Consider the following 18,744-nt stretch of genomic DNA (forward strand, 5'->3'; position numbering starts at 1 on the left):
ATTTGACTGTGTGAATCATAACCAATTATGAATAACACTGGAAAGAATGGGAATTCCAGAAATAATTGTGCTTATGAGGAACCTGTACATAGATCAAAAAGCAGTCATTTGAATAAGATTAAAGTCAGGAAAGGTGAACATCAGGTTTGTGTCATTTCACCATGCTTACTCAAGCTTTGGAACCCTGGTGGTGCGTTGGTTAAGCCTTTGGTGCTAACCAAAACCCAGTAGTTTGAATCAACCACCTGCTGTTGGGAAACACTTTGGAGCAGCTGTACTCTGTCCTACAGGGTCTCTAGAAGTCAGAATTGACTTGACAGCAACACTTTTGGTTTTGGTTTATTCAATCCATATGTTGAGAAAACCAAGTGAGAAGATGGAGTATATGAAGAAGAATGGGGCAACAAGATTGGAGAAAGGCTCATTAATAGTCAGCATTATGCAGATGACACAACCTTGCTTGCAGAAGTGAAGAGGACTTGAAGCACTTACTGATGAGGATCAAAGACCACAACCTTCAATATGAATTACACTTCAATATGAAGAAAACAAACATCCTCACAACTGTACCAATAAGCAACATCATGATAAACAAAGAAAAGAATGAAGTTGTCAAGCATTTCCTTTATCTTGTATCCATAATCAGCACCCATGGAAGCAGCAGTCAAGAAATCAAAAGACATGTTACACTGGGCAAATCTGCTGAAAGGCTGTCTTTAAAGTGTTGAAAAAGGTCACCTTGAAGACTAAGCTGGGCCTGACCCAAGCCATGGTGTTTTCAATTGCCTCATATATATGCAAAAGTTGAATGATAAATAAGGAAGAATGAAGAAGAATTGAAGCCTTAGAATAATACCATTTGCAAAAAATGTTGCATATACCATGAACTGCCAAAAGAATGAACAAATGTGTCTTGGAAGAAGTACAACCAGAATGCTCCTTAGCAGCAAAGATGGCGTGACTAAGTCTCACATAATTTGGACATGCTGTCAGGAGTAACCAGTCTCTGGAGAAGGACACCATGCTTGGTAAAATACAGTGTCATCAAAAAAGGAGAAGACTGTCGAGGAGATGGATTGACGCAGTAGTCGCTGCAAGAATGGGCTCAAGCATAACAAGGATTGTGAGAATGGCTCAGGACCGGACAGTGTTTTTTTCTGTTGTACATAGGTTCACTGTGGACTGGAAGCCATTCAAGGGCACCTAACAAGAACAACAAGAACAACAACATAGATAGGTAGTTAGAGGGAGAGAGAGAGAGAGAAAGAACAAAGTTTATATTTTCTTGAAACCACCATCATAACACATATGTTTTCTTAAAAACTTTCATCCTTACACCTATCAACTATATGAGTAGAAAGAACTCTAAAGTCTGTTTATTTCTACTATTTGTTCTTTATCAACCAAACAACCAGAAAATATTTAAGAGCAAACATTTAATGACCCATTACTTTTGGAAATTCTTATTCCAGAGGCTGTGAGAATTTTCGGGGAAACAAACAGAAAAAAAAAAAAAAAAGAATAAATAATTCAAGACAGAGTAGGCTATGTGTAATGAATGTTATACAATCACAAAATTGTTGAATTGGGAGTCTGGTGACATGTGGTTGTGGGGAGGGAATCAGACAGTGATTAATGAAAATAAAGGCTAACCATTATAGGAATGTCATATATCTAAATGGAGCAATCAAGAAGTTTATTTCAGAAATGGAGACAAACAGGATGAACAATGGAAAAGATACGAAAATCATTTAGTAGAGAGAATCTGAGCTTCATTAGATGTGTGATTTGACTGCAGGATGGTGTAGATTCAACGTTGCCATAAAGCATAGCATTAAACTCAATTGTTGTAACTGGACATTGATCACTTTGTATGGAAGCTTTGGTCTTTGCTAAGGTTTTTGTAGAATTCACAGAGGAAAAATACAGAAGAAGATATCTAATTAGTCCCATGTTTAGACAACACAGAAAAATGAGGAGAGAGGCTTTAGAGATTTAAGTCCCAAATGTCACTAAGTAAAAATAAAATGTCACCTCCCTAGTGCTCACCTTCCCAAAATCAGAAAAGAAAGACATGCTCATGTCAGGTAGGATTCTGAATTGACAAATTAAAAGACTGTAGGAAAAAAAAAATGGGGGGGGGAATAAGGAATCAAATATTGAGGAATTTGTAAATGAATCATTTTATACCTGCTTATTCACCTAAATAACTGCAATCTAACAGCCAAACCTTAATATCTTATGGTTGAAGCTGTGTGAATTTGACTGACCTTATTTGTATGAGTAAAGGAGATATTTTATTAATTTATATTGTAACTAAAATTCATAAGTAAAACATTAATTTTAATTACTATTAAATGATATCATTATATATGTGAATTTAAGATTTGTCCTAGTGCTATTCTAACCATAATTGAGGAATCACATTAAAAATACCAATATGTATATATTCTAGTTCATATGGACCACACAATATTATACCTATGTACAGAAAGAAAAATCAGACCACCATTCAATTTTTATATACCAACAGAGAGATTCACACACACACACACACTCACACAAGGAAATGAACTCTTAATATTTCTGGAACATTTATTATTCCTCTTCCTATTTCTATTGAAAATTCAATTTAAAAATCCAAAAAGAAGCAAATGTGTGTGTAAAATTCTGTATTTCCCATTTTTTTTCTCTTCTCTTTAGTTTGTCAATAAACATCCTTTGGGATCTGGTCAGTTGTATAACTGGACTATAAATGGTCGGCACAGAGGAGATGAAATGTAATAGACAAGTCAAATAAACGTGTTGTAGTCATGTTTCACTATTCAGAAAAATGTAAAGAAATCATACACCAAAACAGTAACATTGTAACTTGCCTTTATTAACTTGTATGCAGGACCATTCGCTGTTGCTGAATCTTTAAAATCAATTATGTTTCTAGACGAATACAAAAAAATGTGATCACTTTTTTGGTGCAACCAGGTATTTATTTTTACACGTCCGATGTTCAGGCCTGTATCTTCTGGCCTAGTCTTCGATTGTTTTGCTTTCAAATATCATTTTGAATCTGGAATGAGCTTTAGTTTTATTCAAACCTACTGCCTCAGATAAAATATAATTGTCATATATCAAGAGTGACATATGGATTTGGAATCAAAGTTTCTGAACTTTCTATTCAAGACATTTGGAATTTTTTCAATAACATAAAAATGCCTCTTTTTCAGTGACATTTATCTGAACTAGTTTCCTAGGATAAAGAAGACAATTTACAGAAAGAAAATGTTCTGCCTTACAGAGAATGTTTCGTGGATGTCTACCAGAGTTAAACCCTGATCATTGTCTTGATCGTTTTTATAACCATTTAGAATAAGAACAAAGAAGAATGGATGGAGAAAATTGCTCCTCCTTGACTGAATTCCACCTCGTGGGAATTACTAATAACCCTGAGATCAAAGTGACCATATTCACCTTGTTTCTGGTTGTTTATCTCATTATTCTTGTGGCAAATCTTGGAATGATCATTTTAATTAGAATGGACTCCCAGCTTCAAACACCAATGTACTTTTTCCTCAACCACCTCTCTTTCTGTGACTTCTGTTATTCCACAGCAGTTGGACCCAAGATGCTGGTGGACCTTTTAGCCAAAGACAAATCAATTTCCTTCTATGGCTGTGCTCTGCAGTTCTTCATCCTCTGTATCTTTACAGATTCTGAGTGTCTCCTGCTGGCAGTGATGGCCTTTGATAGGTACAAGGCCATTAGCAACCCCTTGCTCTATACAGTCGACATGTCCAGCAAGGTGTGCTCCGTGCTTGTGGTTGGGATTTACCTGGTGAGCGTGGTGGATGCTTCGATACATACCACATTAACTTTCCACTTATGTTTCTGTGGGTCAAATGAAATTAATCATTTCTTCTGTGACGTTCCTCCACTTCTGTTGCTATCTTGTTCAGATACGCAGGTCAATGAGTTAGTGATATTTTGGCTTCATTGAACTGAGTACCATTTCCTGGGTTCTCGTCTCTTACTGTTACATCATCCTCTCAGTCTTAAAGATCCGCTCTGCTGAGGGAAGGTTCTAAGCTTTCTCCACCTGCACCTCCCACTTTACTGCTGTTGCAATTTTCCAGGGAACTGTGCTCTTTACATATTTCCGACCAAGTTCTGCCTACTCTCTAGATCAAGACAAAATGATCTTGTTGTTTTACAACCTTGTCATCCCCATGTTAAACCTTCTGATTTATAGTCTACGGAACAAGGATGTGAAAGAGGCTCTGGAAAAACTGGAAAATAAAAAACTGTTTTAAATAGTTATACACACACATAAACAGTTTTCTTCAAATCATATGGTACAGGATAATGTGGTCTCAGAGTCTTAATACAGTGAGTATTTATACTAATTCTCTACTATACCAATTATTAGGTACTTTTTCGGAGTGGGTTCCTATATATGCTTTACTTTCTTATGTGTCTTCACTTTAAACACAGTACTAACTTTAGAAAATGTCCCAGTCTCCTTATTAGTGTATACAAATTTTATTTGTTCAATTATTTTTGTTTTTTATGCATTAACTGAATTATTCCAGGAGTATTGATAGCCTATTTAACATCTACTATACTTCTTGACATTTTGTATTTTATGATCAATCCAGTGGTTTCTATAGCAATGGATTCTATAATCCAGTGTAAATGGTGAACTTTAATTAGCTAATAACTCAAATTATTCATGAAAACTATAAAACATCATGAAATGAAAAAGCAAGGTGCTCTTAATCCAGTGTAAAATGTCTCATTCTACTGTGAAAAGAAGAAAAACTTCTTTGAAATGGGCACATGTAGTTTCTGATTTAAATAATGAAAGGAGCTGCAAAGTGGGGGAGAGGAACTTATTCTAGGCAGGAGGGTCAGCAATTAGTGGTCCTGAGGTGGATATGACTGTCTTTTTGGAGGAAATGAAGGCCTAAATTATTAGATATTGAAGATCAAAGAGAAGGACCTTGGTGAAGCCTATCCTGTGCTATATAATTCTTAACTCACCCCTACCTTTCTTTCATTACCCCTCTTCACCCCATCTCAGGCCTGGACAAATTCTCCTAGTCTTGGTTCATAAGCTACCCTCTCCTCAGGGCCTCATTTTATCTGTCACTTGGTTTGTTAAATCATTGCATATAAACTGAGATTAAGAGCATTCTGTGATCAGGACTGTTTCATCCCTGTTATAACAAGCACCTGCATTATGTCCATGACATAGAATGGGGAAACAGATACATGATAAAATCAACATATTCGATAACAGTTTTTGAGTTATGTTTACATGGCTGTCAAAACAAAATTAACTGAGAGAATAGTGTATTCCTTGAATATTCTTTTTACACCTTGTAATAAAGTTCATAATATGGTTGTGGTTATTAGAGGTAATGGATCTACAAAGATATGCATATTAATTACTTGAGAATTAAAGAACATGCATTTGGGTACTTTCTTGATGTGTGCCTACTTCATTGGGCTCTGTTCTAGTTTTTTGATAGCCAAGAACAAGCAAGAGGCTGGTTCAGAAACATGCTGTTTGTCTGATCTCTGGTTCTCGGGACTTGAGCTAGCAGCTTACCTGCGGTCTTGCCTGCCAATGTTGGGATTCATGGATCTTCACAATCTGTGAGCAAAAGCCCACTTCTCTAACCTGTTGATCTTGGGTTCACTAGCCCCTGTGGCTATGTGAACCAGGAGAAATTTCTATCCTGACCCAGGGACTTGGGACCTTCCAGCCTCTACAATCTTGTGAGCCATACCCTTGGTATAAATCTCTATATATACTTATATGTTTTACTAGTTTTGCTTCTCTAGAGAGCACAGCCTAAGACAATGGGTGATGCTTCTTTTGGACCTAAACACTTCTCAATTAATCCTTGCTCTCTTGGAAATGTTACCTATGGACTAGTTGCTGTCTTGAATAGCAGCATGCAGGCGTTCTTTCAAATCATATTAAATTCCAAGCAAAGAAGGGTCTAATGAGTTTCCTCTATATCAGAAGGTACAAAGCTACCATCTAGGTAGCACATAGCTCTTCCATATGATGATTGTAATGTGTTTAAAGTCAAATTTTACCTGCGTATTGACCCCTATAAACTCATAGAATTATGATGATGCATTCTAATTCTAAACAGGATACTTTAATTTCATTCAATAAAGCATTTTAAGCTCAATAAAAGAGTGCCTAAATGGAATAAGCTGATTTGTAAAATTTATAAGATCCCTGTGCCTAAATCTGTACAAGCAGAGGATGAATAATCCCTCATTAGACACATTGTTTGGGGAATTCATGATTCACCTAGGGGTTTGGGCAGATGACTTGTAAGACCTTTCTATCTCGGTCTTCTATAGGGAAAGCTAATATTCAAATATTTTAATCTATCCTACTCTAATTCAAACCTACCCTTTTCCTTCACTCTGTCTTTCCAACTCTTATGCTTCTCATCTTCCCACCATCTAAAATATTGTTATTTAATAATATTTCAGACATTAATAAGAAATAAGACATTAGCCATCCCTGTTTATAATGAATTAATACTTTTGGCTTTTTTTTTTTTTTAAATCTTAGCTGATTCCTTCTACACAGCACCGGTATACCTAAACACGAGCATAACACAGTCATCACAGATTAGAGTACGTTGTTGTTGTTGTTAGGTACCATTAAGTCGGTTCTGACTCATAGTGATATAGGTATGATAATACTAACCATTAGCTACATATTGGTGATAACCTAGCTAGAAAAATTTGATAAACTGAAAAGGTAATAATGTTTAATAATCCAGTGTGTTTTTCACTATTAAGTGCAGTAATTCTAAGGTAGTTTGATATCCACTCTAGAAACATACTATGAACTAGGAAAGTAATAAAGGGAAAAATAGGTCTGAGTCTCTGTCTAAATTTACAGTAAGTGTGACCTTTAACAAATCCTGTTTTCTTTGGACCTTAGTTCCTTCTCTGTGAAAAGAGAGGTGTTAACTAGATAATTTATTGTGCTTTCCAACTGGCATGTTCTGTATCTATATATACATTATGCTATTACTGCTTTAATTTATTTAGGAGAGATTAAATATGTAAATAAAACAGCTGGGTGGTACGATATTTATTCAAAGGACTGTGTTGCATCTCTAGGCCAGTTTTACCTGAAATGACAGTGACAATGATAACAGTAAAATAACATGTGATGCAGGATTCCCAGTACCACTAAGATAGACACATTTAACCTGTCTCTTACTCCACATTCTTATTTTAATGGGCACTTCATAAAAGTGGATCTCCAACCTTCTTAGTCATGAATAAAATAACATGTTCTACCTAATGGCTAAACTTAAAATAACAATCATATTAAGGATTGGTGATTGTGTGGACCAACCAGATATTTCATACATTGGTGAGGCATCTCCTATTTAGGAAAACAGTTTGGCAAAAATCTGAGTGTATGTATCATATTCCAATTCCTAGTTTACCACCAAAGAGAAATGTGTACATCTCCACCGAAAGACATGCATAAGAATGTTCACAGCGGTATTATTGCTAATAGGAAAAAGGAAAACAATTCAACTGCCTATCAACATTAAAAAAATTAGAACAGATAAATAAATGATGATATATTTATACAATGGAATATCCACCATACAAGAGTGAAAATGAATTTCCTACAACTGCATGCAACAACAAGGAAGGCTCTTACAAACACGATGTTGAAAACAGCACATACTCTAAGTATACACTCATGTATGAGTCAGAAAACAATCTATCATAATAAAAGTTAGGAAAGTAGTTAACCCTGCAGATAATGGGCTTATGACTTAAGAAGGAAGATGTAGAAAGACAATATTTTGTTTCTTGGTCTGTATGCAAGTTATGCAAGTTTAAAGGTATTTTTGTTTTGTAAAAATTCCTGTAACTGTGCATCTATTACTTGAGTATTTTTTATGTGTTTCTTACACACCAAAAGACTTTTCTAAACATAGCCTATTCACCATTTGATTGTAAGAAATTTCAAAATCTCTTAAGTATAAATTTTGATTTGTATCAATGCCTTGTGTACAATAAATTTTGACATATTTTTTGGAAAATTAAAGGTGAAATTTTCATCAGATATTTCAGTGAATAATTATTCTTTTTATAATTAAAACTTGTTGTCTTGCAATGAAAGTTAATGTACACTGATATCAGTATACACACTTAATTTATTTCAAAAAGCCCATGCCCTAGGGCAAGACAACTATTTTCTGAAGGAAGTGTGCTTATAAGTAAACGTTTGCATTGTGTTAGTGGCACCAGTGACATTAGGGGATTTGTTTAGGTACCGTTTTTATTTTTTTCCTAACTTGCTTCCTTCTGATGTCTTAAATTCTGCCTTAAATCATTTTTTCCCCATGATATAAGGAATCCATTTTCAATTAAATATAAATACTTTTGGGAGGTTAAATAGCTTATCCAATTTTTAATGAGAATATAGCCACCATGGTTCAGTTTTAATGGGAAGGGTGGAAAGGAAGTTAGACTAGATAGTCTGGAGGGACAGTCATGTTTTGGTAGGAAACGTATGGGTCTTGCCTAATTAGAGTGTAGCTAGAGTGAATTTGGCATCCCAGGAGACAGGAAAATGCTTGAGGGGAAAATTAGATTGGAAAGAAATTAGAAGAATAAGATCAAGAATGACTTCGCCTCTTCCAAATGTGCACCAGAAAAGTAGGTAATTGTAGCAAAGCTCTTGAGTAACATAAAGGCATCAACTTCATGAGATTACTTGGTGGACAATTACTAACAATTAGTGAGGTTGTTGGATCTTTGTCTCAATAATATCTAGTATAGGAGTACATTGGGTATTGTAGTATTGGAATCATAATGTAAAAAATTACAAAGAAATATGAAAAATCATTGAAATGTATCAACTAACAGCATTTTGCTCAATATCAGGAATACTTTATTTTAATGAGTGCAGCTTAAGGCATGATCATGCTTTATAAGAAAAATGAAAAAGGCTGTTTCTGTCTACTCCCAGTGAGGGTTCAAAACAAACAAGAAATTATCTGGAATGTTGAGTAGATTCACTGGCTTATGTCTATCACTTCTTTTTTTTTTTTTTCTGTATATGCAAATTTCACAATTATTTCTTATGTCGTAAAGAAATAAGTGAACTGCATTAAGATACAAGGTACCATGGTTGTATATAATTATTAAGAATTATCTAAGAATATCAATGGACAGTAGATGTTTAATAAACATAGAAATGTGAGCTTGTCAGTGTCCTGAAACAATTCACAATTATCAAATATTACTCAGAATGTGGCCAATACAGTCAACTTTCACAGGACTGCCATCTTGTACAACTTCAGGTGATACCATCTTTCTTATTATTTATGCCCTCCCTGGAATCGTGCAATACAGTACCCCATTTCACACCAGAGTTAATGTTGAAGTGTTCAGCTAAGATAAATAAAATAGATTATGTTTCAAATCTGGTGACACTTTCTATTTGCTATCCTCTAAACTTAATCGTTGTTAGAATCCTGATTTGGTGGGACTTTGGTGACTTTCATGTTCTCTTAGATCTCTGAAAATATTTGGATTGCTATTTTTGTGTATTTGCAACCTTGGTTTTAACATAAAAGCACTATAAAGCCCTAAGAGTGGCAAAGGAAGTTATTTTTAAAGAGCAATCTGTTTTATTACACCATAGTCAGGCATCAGTTGTGAGCAAATGCTTTAGAGTCAGATAAACTTAATGCCAGTGATCCTCCAGATGTTTATTTACTAGCTCTGGTTTCACTTTCCACATTTATATAATGAAATTGTTAGAGAAAACTTAGGATGCATAAGATAATACAAGAAATACATAATATATTGTGAAAAGGTAATATATGAAAACACCTGTCATTAGTAAGAACGCTACAATGGACTATATTTAAAATCATACTTGTGGCCCTGAAAGTTCATTGTTGAATGAAAAGGTACTTAAAGTACACATTTATAGAAGGAAGAGAGGACAGATATTTTTATGATTTAGAACAAAATAAAGACATGATTGAGCTCTGGGCCCTGATGAAGAAGTCCTGTCAAGGCCAAGGCAACCGAAATGGTGGACTAACATTCAGGGAGTGTGGCAAAATACATTGATTACTATGGAGATAGAGGGAAGAGTGAGTGGGTAGAAAATCATGTTTCTAGTACCTCCCAATTGTCCATATGCTTAATGAAGAATAATACCAAAAAGTTTTTTGTGGTTGATTTAAAAAAAAAAATTATTTTGGTATATATATACCTATCTATACACATATAGATATATCTGAAACCCTGGTGGCATAGTGGTTAGGTGCTACAGCTCCTAACAAAAAGGTCAGCAGTTCGAATCTGCCAGGAGCTCATTGCAAACTCTATGGGGCAGTTCTACTCTGTGCTTTATGGTTGCTATGAGTCAGAATGGACACTACACCAATGGATTTTTACATATGAAAACATATATATATATATACATACATACATAGCTCATATATAAGTTCAAATGCTAATATGTAAGCCTAAGTTGAAACTGACAAAAATTGAAACAAGTGCCTGAGAACTAAAGTACGACCTTGAGTATACCCTATCTGAATTTAGAGACCATCTAAAGAATAGATTTGACACATTGAACACAAATGATCGTAGACCAGATGAGTTGTGGGAGGACATCATACATGAAGAAAGCAAGAAATCATTGAAAAGACAGGAAAGAAAGAAAAGACCAGGATGGATGTCAGAAAATACTCTGAAACTTGCTCTTGAACATCAAATAGCTAAAGCAAAAGGAAGAAATGATGAAATAAAAGAACTGAAGAGAAGATTTCAAAGGGTGACTTGAGAAGACAAAGTAAAGTATTACAATGACATGTGCAGACGCCTGTTCTTCTCTGCTGAAAGGGAAGATCACTTTCAGCATTGCTCAAGCTGAAAGAACTGAAGAAAAAATTCAAGTCTTGAGTTGCAATATTGAAGGATTCTACAGAGAAAATATTAAATGACACAGCAAGCATCCAAAGAAGATGGAAGGAATACACAGAGTCATTACACCAATAAGAATTGGTCAGCATTTAACCATTTCAGGAGGTAGCATATGATCAGGAACCGATGATACTAAAGGAAGAAGTCCAAACTACACTGAAGACATTGGCAAAAAACAAGAGTCAGGGAATTGACGGAATACCAACTGAGATGTTTCAACAAAGAGATGCAGCGCTGGAAGTGGTCATTCCTTTAAGCCAAGAAATTTGGAAGACAGCCACCTGGCCAGCTAACTGGAAGAGATCCATATTTATGCCTATTCCAAAGAAAGGTGATCCATCCAACTGTGGAAATTATTGAACAATATCAATAATATCACAGACAAGGAAAGTTTTGCTTAATATCATTTAAAAGCAGTTGCAGCATTACATCAGCAGGGAACTGCCCGAAATTCAAAGTGGATTCAGAAGGGGATATGGAACTTGGGATACACGGGTAATGTCAGATGGATCCTGAATGAAAGCAGAGAATACCAGAAAGATGTTTACCTGTGTTTTATTAACTATGCAAAGGCATTCAACTGTGTGGATCATAACAAATTACGGATAACATAGGGAAGAATGTGAATTCCAGAACGCTTAATTGTGCTCATGAGGAACCTGAACATAGATCAAGAGCCAGTCATTAGAACAAGGGATACTGCATGGTTTAAAATCAGGAAAGCTGGGTGTCAGGGTTGTATCCTCTCAAAATACCTATTTAATCAGTAGAACCCTGTTGGTTCAGTGGTTAAGTATTTGGCTGCTAACCAAAAGGTCAGCAGTTTGAATCCATCCCCACTCCTTGGAAACCCTTTGGGTCAGTTCTACTCTGTCCTATGGGGTTGCTACGAGTCCAAATCAACTGAATGGCAATGGGTTTGAATTTGGTTTGTTCGATCCGTATGCTGTGCAAATAATCCGAGTAGATGGACTACATGAAGAAGAATGAGACAGCAGGATTGGAGAAAGACTCATTAACAACCTGCCTTATGGAAATGACAAAACCTTGATTGCTGAAAGTGAGGAGGACTTGAAACACTTACTTATGAAGATCAAAGGCCACAATATTCAGTATGGATTATACTTTAACATGAAGAAAACAAAATTCTCACAACTGGACCATAAAAAAACATTATGATAAATGGAGAAAACACTGAAGTTGTCAAGGATTTCATTTTTCTTGGATTCACAATCAACACCCACAGAAACAGTAGTCAAGAAGTCAAAAGACACATTTCATTGGGCAAATCTGCTACAAAAGACCTCTGTAAAGTGTTAAAGAGCAAAGATGTCATCTTGAAGACTCAGGTGTGCCTGACCCATGCCATGGTGTTTTCAATCACCTCATATGCATGCAAAAGCTAGACAATGAATAAGGAAGACCAAAGAACTGACACCTTTGAATTATGGTGTTGGTTAAAATATAGAATATTCCATGGACTGCCAGAAGAATGAACAAATCTGTCTTGGAAGAAGCACAAGCAGAATTCAATCCTTAGAAGCAAGGATGGCAGGAACTATGAGTCACATACTTTGGACATGTTATGTGGGAGGATCAGTCCCTGGAGGAAGACCTCAGGCTCAGTGAAGAACAGCATCAGCGAAAAGGAGAAAGACTCTCAACAAGATGTATTGACACAGTGGCTGCAGTAATGAACTCAAGCATAACACAGATTATGAGTATGGCACAGAACAGGGCAGTGTTTCATTCTGTTTTACATAGGGTCGCTATGAGTTGGACCTGACTGGAGGCACCTAACAACAACATAGATAGATAGAGAAAGAAAGAGAGACAAAAGAGAACTAAGTTTATGTTTTCTTGAAAGTATCATACTAACACATATGTTTCTTTAAAAAGATTCATCATTGCACCTATCAACTATAAGAGTAGAAAGAGCCCTTAAAGTCTGTTTATTTCTGCTCTCCGTTCTTTATCCACCAAAGAACCAGAAAATACTTAAGACCAAACATATAATGACCCGTTACTTTTGGAAATTCTTATTCTAGAGACTAAGAATTTTGAGAGAAATAAATATAAACAGAAAAAAAATTCAAGACAGATTGGATTATGTGTAATGGATGTTATACATTCATAAAATCATTGGATTGGGGGTGGGTGACATGTGGGTGGGGGAAGAGAATCAGACAGTGACTAATGAAATAAAAACCATTATAGGATTGTCATATCTAAATAAGGTAGTAAAGAAGTTTCTTCAGAAGTGGGAAAGAAAAAAAAAAAAAAAAGAACACAGGATGGACAATGGAAAAGATATGCAAATCACTTAGTAGAGGGGATTTCAGCTTCATTAGACGTGTGATGTGACTGAAGGATATTGTAGATTCAAGGTGGCCATAAAGCATAGCATTAAACTCAATTGTTACTGGACATTGATGAGTGTGTATAAAAACTTCAGTCTTTGCTAAAGTTGTTGCAACATTCACAGGGGAAAAATACAGAACAAGGAATCTAATTAATCCCATGTTTACACAACACAGAAAAATGAGGGCACAGGCTTTAGAGACCTAAGTCCCAAATGTCACTGAGTAAAAATAAAATGTGACCTGTCTAGTGTTCACCTACCCAAAATCAGAACAGAAGGACATGCTCATCTCAGGTAGGATTCTGAATTGACAAATTAAGAGACCGTAGAGGAAAAAAAAATTTTTTTTTTTGAAAAGCAGGGAGTCAAATATTGAGGACCTTGTAAATTAATCATTTTGTACCTACTTATGCTGGGTATGTGCCTAATTAAACTCTGCAATCTAACAGCCAAACCATATCTTGTTAAAGCTGTGTGAATTTGACTGACCTCATTTGTATGAGTAAATATGTTATTAATTTATATTTTAACTAAAATTCATAAGGAAATCATTACTTTTTATTACTGTTTAAGTGATTTCACTACATATGTGAATTTAAGATTTGTCCTACTGCTATTCCAATCATAGCTGAGGTTAAAAAAAAAACAAAAAACAGTGCCCTTGAGTCAATTCCGACTCATTGCCACCCTATAGGAAGGAGTATAACTGCCCCACAGAGTTTCCAAGGAGCACCTGGTGGATTCGAACTGCCGACCATTTGGTCAGCAGCCATAGCACTTAACCACTACGCCACCAGGGTTTCCATAGTTGAGGTAAACATTAAAAATACCAATATGTATAAATTCTAGTTCATATGGAACACACACTATAATACATAAGTACAGAAAGAAATAAAAATCAGAGCACCATTCCCATTTCAATATTTATGTACTAACAGAGAGATCCACACACACTAACAGACACACACACAGAGTCACACAAGGAAATGAACCCTTAATATTTCTTGAAACACTTATTATTCTTCTTTCTATTTTCAATTTTTATGGAAAATTCAATGTAAAAATCCAAAGACCTACAGAGTGTATGTTAAATCCTGTATTTCCCACTGTGTATGATTTCTCTTCAGTTTGTCAGTGGGCGTATCCCTCGGGATCTGGTCAGTCATGTAACCGGACAACACGTGGTCAGCAAAGAGGAGACGAGGGTGATGGAAAAGTTGGATAAAACAGATTGTATTCATGTTTGGTTATTCAGATAACACTAAAGACATCATACACCAAAGTACCGTAAGAACTTTCATTTATTAACTTATGTGCTGTATCATTTATAGTTTCTGAATAAATCAATTATATTTCTGTATGAATACAAAAACTGTGATCCCTTCTGTGGCGCAGCTAGGTAGTGCTCTCTGCGCGTCCGACCCTGAGGCCCGTGTCTTCCGGCTGCGTCTTCCTGAAAAGCGGGGGGTTTATCGTTTAAAATCGGGAACGAGCCTTGGATTTATTCAGACCTGCTGCCTCAGACAGGACACAAACGTCGGATACCGAGAGGGACGTATCAAAGCTCCTCTCTAGTCAAGACAGTTTGGATTTTGTTAATAACAACAATGCCACTTTGTTAGTGACATTTATCTGGGCTAATTTCCTAGGATAAAGAAGACAATTTAGAGAAAGAAAGTGTTCTGCCTTCTGATAATATTTTGTGGCTGTCCAACAGAGTTAAACCCTGATCTGTCATTGTCTTGATTATTTTTATAACCATTTAGAAAAAGAACAAGGAAGAATGGCTGGAGAGAATTGCTCCTCCTTGACTGGATTCCGCCTCGTGGGAATTACTAATAACCCTGAGATCAAAGTGACCATATTCACCTTGTTTCTGGTTGTTTATCTCATTATTCTTGTGGCAAATCTTGGAATGATCATTTTAATTAGAATGGACTCCCAGCTTCAAACACCAATGTACTTTTTCCTCAGCCACCTCTCCTTCTGTGACCTCTGCTATTCCACAGCAGCTGGGCCCAAGATGCTGGTGGACCTCTTAAGACAAGGACAAATCAATTTCCTTCTACGGCTGTGCTCTGAAATTCTTCATCTTCTGTGTCTTTGCAGATTCTGAGTGTCTCCTGCTGGCAGTGATGGCCTTTGATCAGTACAAGGCCATTAGCAACCCCTTGCTCTATACAGTCAACATGTCCAGCAGGGTGTGCTCCGTGCTCATGGCTGGGGTTTACCTGGTGGGCATGGTGGACACTTTGATACATACGACATTAACTTTCCGTCTATGTTTCTGTGGGTCAAGTGAAATTAATCATTGCTTTTGTGATATTCCTCCGCTTCTGCTGCTATCTTGTTCGGACATGCGGGTCAATGAATTAGTGATATTCACCACTTTTGGCTTCATTGAACTGAGTACCGTTTCACGGGTTCTCGTCTCTTACTGTGACATCATCCTCTCAGTCTTAAAGATCCGCTCTGCTGAGGGAAGGTTCAAAGCTTTCTCCACCTGCACCTCCCACTTTACTGCTGTTGCAATTTTCCAGGGAACTATGCTCTTTACATATTTCCGACCAAGTTCTGCCTACTCCCTAGATCAAGACAAGATGGCCTCATTGTTTTATACCCTTGTTATTCCTGTGTTACACCCGCTGATATACAGCCTAAGAAATAAAGATGTGAAAGAAGCTCTGGAAAAGCTCAAAAATAAAATGTGGTTTTAAATAGTTAAACACACACATACGAAGTTGCAGTTTTCTTCAAATCATATAGTATAGTATAACGTGGTCTCAAATTCTTTAATACAGTATTTATACAAATTACCTACTATACCAATTATTAAGTACTTTCCTCAATATGCTATATTTTCTTATGTGTCTTCAATTTAAATATAGTGCTTTCTAATTTTAGAAAACTTTCTGGTCTCCTTATTAGTGTTTCAAAATTTTATTTGTTCAATGTGTCCTGTATGCATTAACTGAATTATTCCAGGAGTTATTGGTTATTTATTCAACATCTACTATACTTCTAGGGGTTTTGTATTTTATGGCCAATCCAGTGGTTTCTATACTAATGAACTCTATAATTCAGTGTAAATGATAAACTTTAATTAACTAATAATTCAAATAATTCATAATAACATCATGAAATGATAAGGTAAGTTACTCTTAATCCACAGTAAAATGTCTCAATCTACTGGGAAAAGAAGAAAAACTTCTTTGAAGTGGGCTCATATATTTTCTGATCTAAATGATGAATGGATACGCAAAGTGGGGGAGAGGAAAGCATTTGAGGCAGAAGGATTGGCAATTAGTGGTCATGAGGTGGATATTCTTATGACTTTTTAGAGAAAATGAAGCCTCAAATTATTAGCTATAGAAGAACAAAAAGAAGGAAACTTGGTGAAGCCCATCCTTGTGCTGTAATTCTTAACTCTCCCCTCCCTTCCTCTAGGAAAACTTCCTTTCGTTCCCTCTCCCCAGTCTATCTCAGGCCTGGACAAATTCCCCTAGTCTTGGGCATAAACCACCCCCTCCTCAGTGTATCATTTTATCTGTCACTTGGTTTGTTAAATCATTGTGTATAAGCTGAGATTATGAGCGTTCTGTGATGATGAGTGGTCCATCCCTGTTATAGCAAGCACCTGCATTGTGCCCATGACATAGAATGGGAAAACACATACATGATAATATCAACATACTTGATAACATTTTTTGAGTAATGTTTACATGGCAGTCAAAACAATAGTATACGCCTAGAACATACTTGTTTACACCTTGTAAGAATGTTCATAATATGGTTGTGGTTATTAGAGGTAATGCATCTATAAAGATATGCATATTAATTACTTCAGAATTAAAGAATATGCATTTGGGTACTTTCTTGATGTGTGCCTACTTCATTGGGCTCTGGTCTTGTTTTTTGATAGCCAAAAGAAAGCAAGTGACTTTTTCAGAAAACATGAATAGAATCCTATATTCAAAAGACTATACAAATGGTAAGTGCTATGGCTGCTAACCAAAAGGTTGACAGCTCTAACCCACCCACCAGCTGGTCCCTGGAAACCATATAGGGCAGCTCTACTCTGTCCTATAGGGTTGCTATGAGTCCGAATCAACTTGATGGCAAGGTTTTTTTTTGTTTCTTTTGTTTTTTGATGCAACTCTCAAGGACACTGTTAATTATTCCTAACAAGCATAGAAACTAAAAAGCCACTGAATGTCACAGGCAATATACCTGCCACTGCAAAATATCATTTTATGAAAACATTTCAGAATTCTGGTAAATCCCAAGAGCTCCTCTGCTTTTCCAAATGGCATTTATTTTTTTGGACACTGTGAATGTTTGTGAAAGGTAAGATGGTGGGAAAATGCATGGGGAGGGATTGCTTTGAATTCCTCTTCCACAATATTTTCTCGATTAATCCACACTCTTTTGGAATTGGTACTTACGTACAGCAGAACGGCATAAAAGTGTGCTTCACATATATTAATGCCCAAACAACGTTTTGGGGATTACCAGATTCAGTAGATTTTCTCTAATTCAGATTATATATTCATGGACTCTAATTAACCCATCTTCCTTCCATATCACAGTTATATATGACACCATCAAAGAGTGATTTGGTGGCAAAATGGCCTCTTTAATTACATCAAATGGCTTTGAGCTGAAGAAAAGTAAATTTTAAGCCTGATAAATAATTCATTCTAAGCTCAATAAATGGATATCTGGAATGGATTAAACAATTTGATTAATTTCAGGCATCATCTCCCTGAATTTATGCAAAGACAAGTTGAAAAACTCCTTCATGGGAATCTTTTTTAGGGATATTATGTTTCATACAGGAACTTTGTCAGATGGCTTAAACTAATCCTTCTCCATTTCTCCTTGGGATTCAACAGAAATGGAAAAAACATAATATCAAAGGCTTTAATCTATCCTAAGCTATCTACAATCCTCACTGCTATCTTCCATTCTCTTCTCTCTTTACATCACACCCTTCTCATGCATTCACTAATGACTGATGGTAAATATCATTATCCAAATACTATACTACCAATGCCTGATGATAGTGGGTTAATAAAACCAAGCAAAACCTGTTGTAGTTGAGTTGATTCCGACTCATAGCGACCCTATAGGACAGAATAGAACTATCCCATAGGGTTTGTGAAGAGTATCTGGTTGATTTGAACTAACAACCTCTCGGTTAGCAGCTAAGCTCTTAACCACTGCACCACCAGGGCTCCAGTGGGCTAATAAAAAAAACTATATCTTGACTCCTTTCTTCAGGCTTAATGATGAAATCCCTAAACATGAGAGTGGCTAGTGATTTGGTTATATGTAAAACACAGCAAACAGATTATACTGTTGATAGC

At 36.0% G+C, this 18,744-nt stretch overlaps 2 pseudogenes; both read left to right on the forward strand.

Annotated features, from left to right (window-relative positions):
• Window positions 1-3,306: 3,306 nt before the first annotated feature.
• On the forward strand, window positions 3,307-5,051 carry LOC135231681 (olfactory receptor 5W2-like; annotated as a pseudogene).
• A 9,533-nt stretch (window positions 5,052-14,584) lies between these two features.
• Window positions 14,585-16,121, forward strand: LOC100659510 (olfactory receptor 5W2-like; annotated as a pseudogene).
• Window positions 16,122-18,744: the final 2,623 nt, after the last annotated feature.

The sequence above is a fragment of the Loxodonta africana genome, chromosome 7 (genome assembly GCF_030014295.1).
Source record: "Loxodonta africana isolate mLoxAfr1 chromosome 7, mLoxAfr1.hap2, whole genome shotgun sequence".
Lineage (NCBI taxonomy): Eukaryota > Metazoa > Chordata > Mammalia > Proboscidea > Elephantidae > Loxodonta > Loxodonta africana.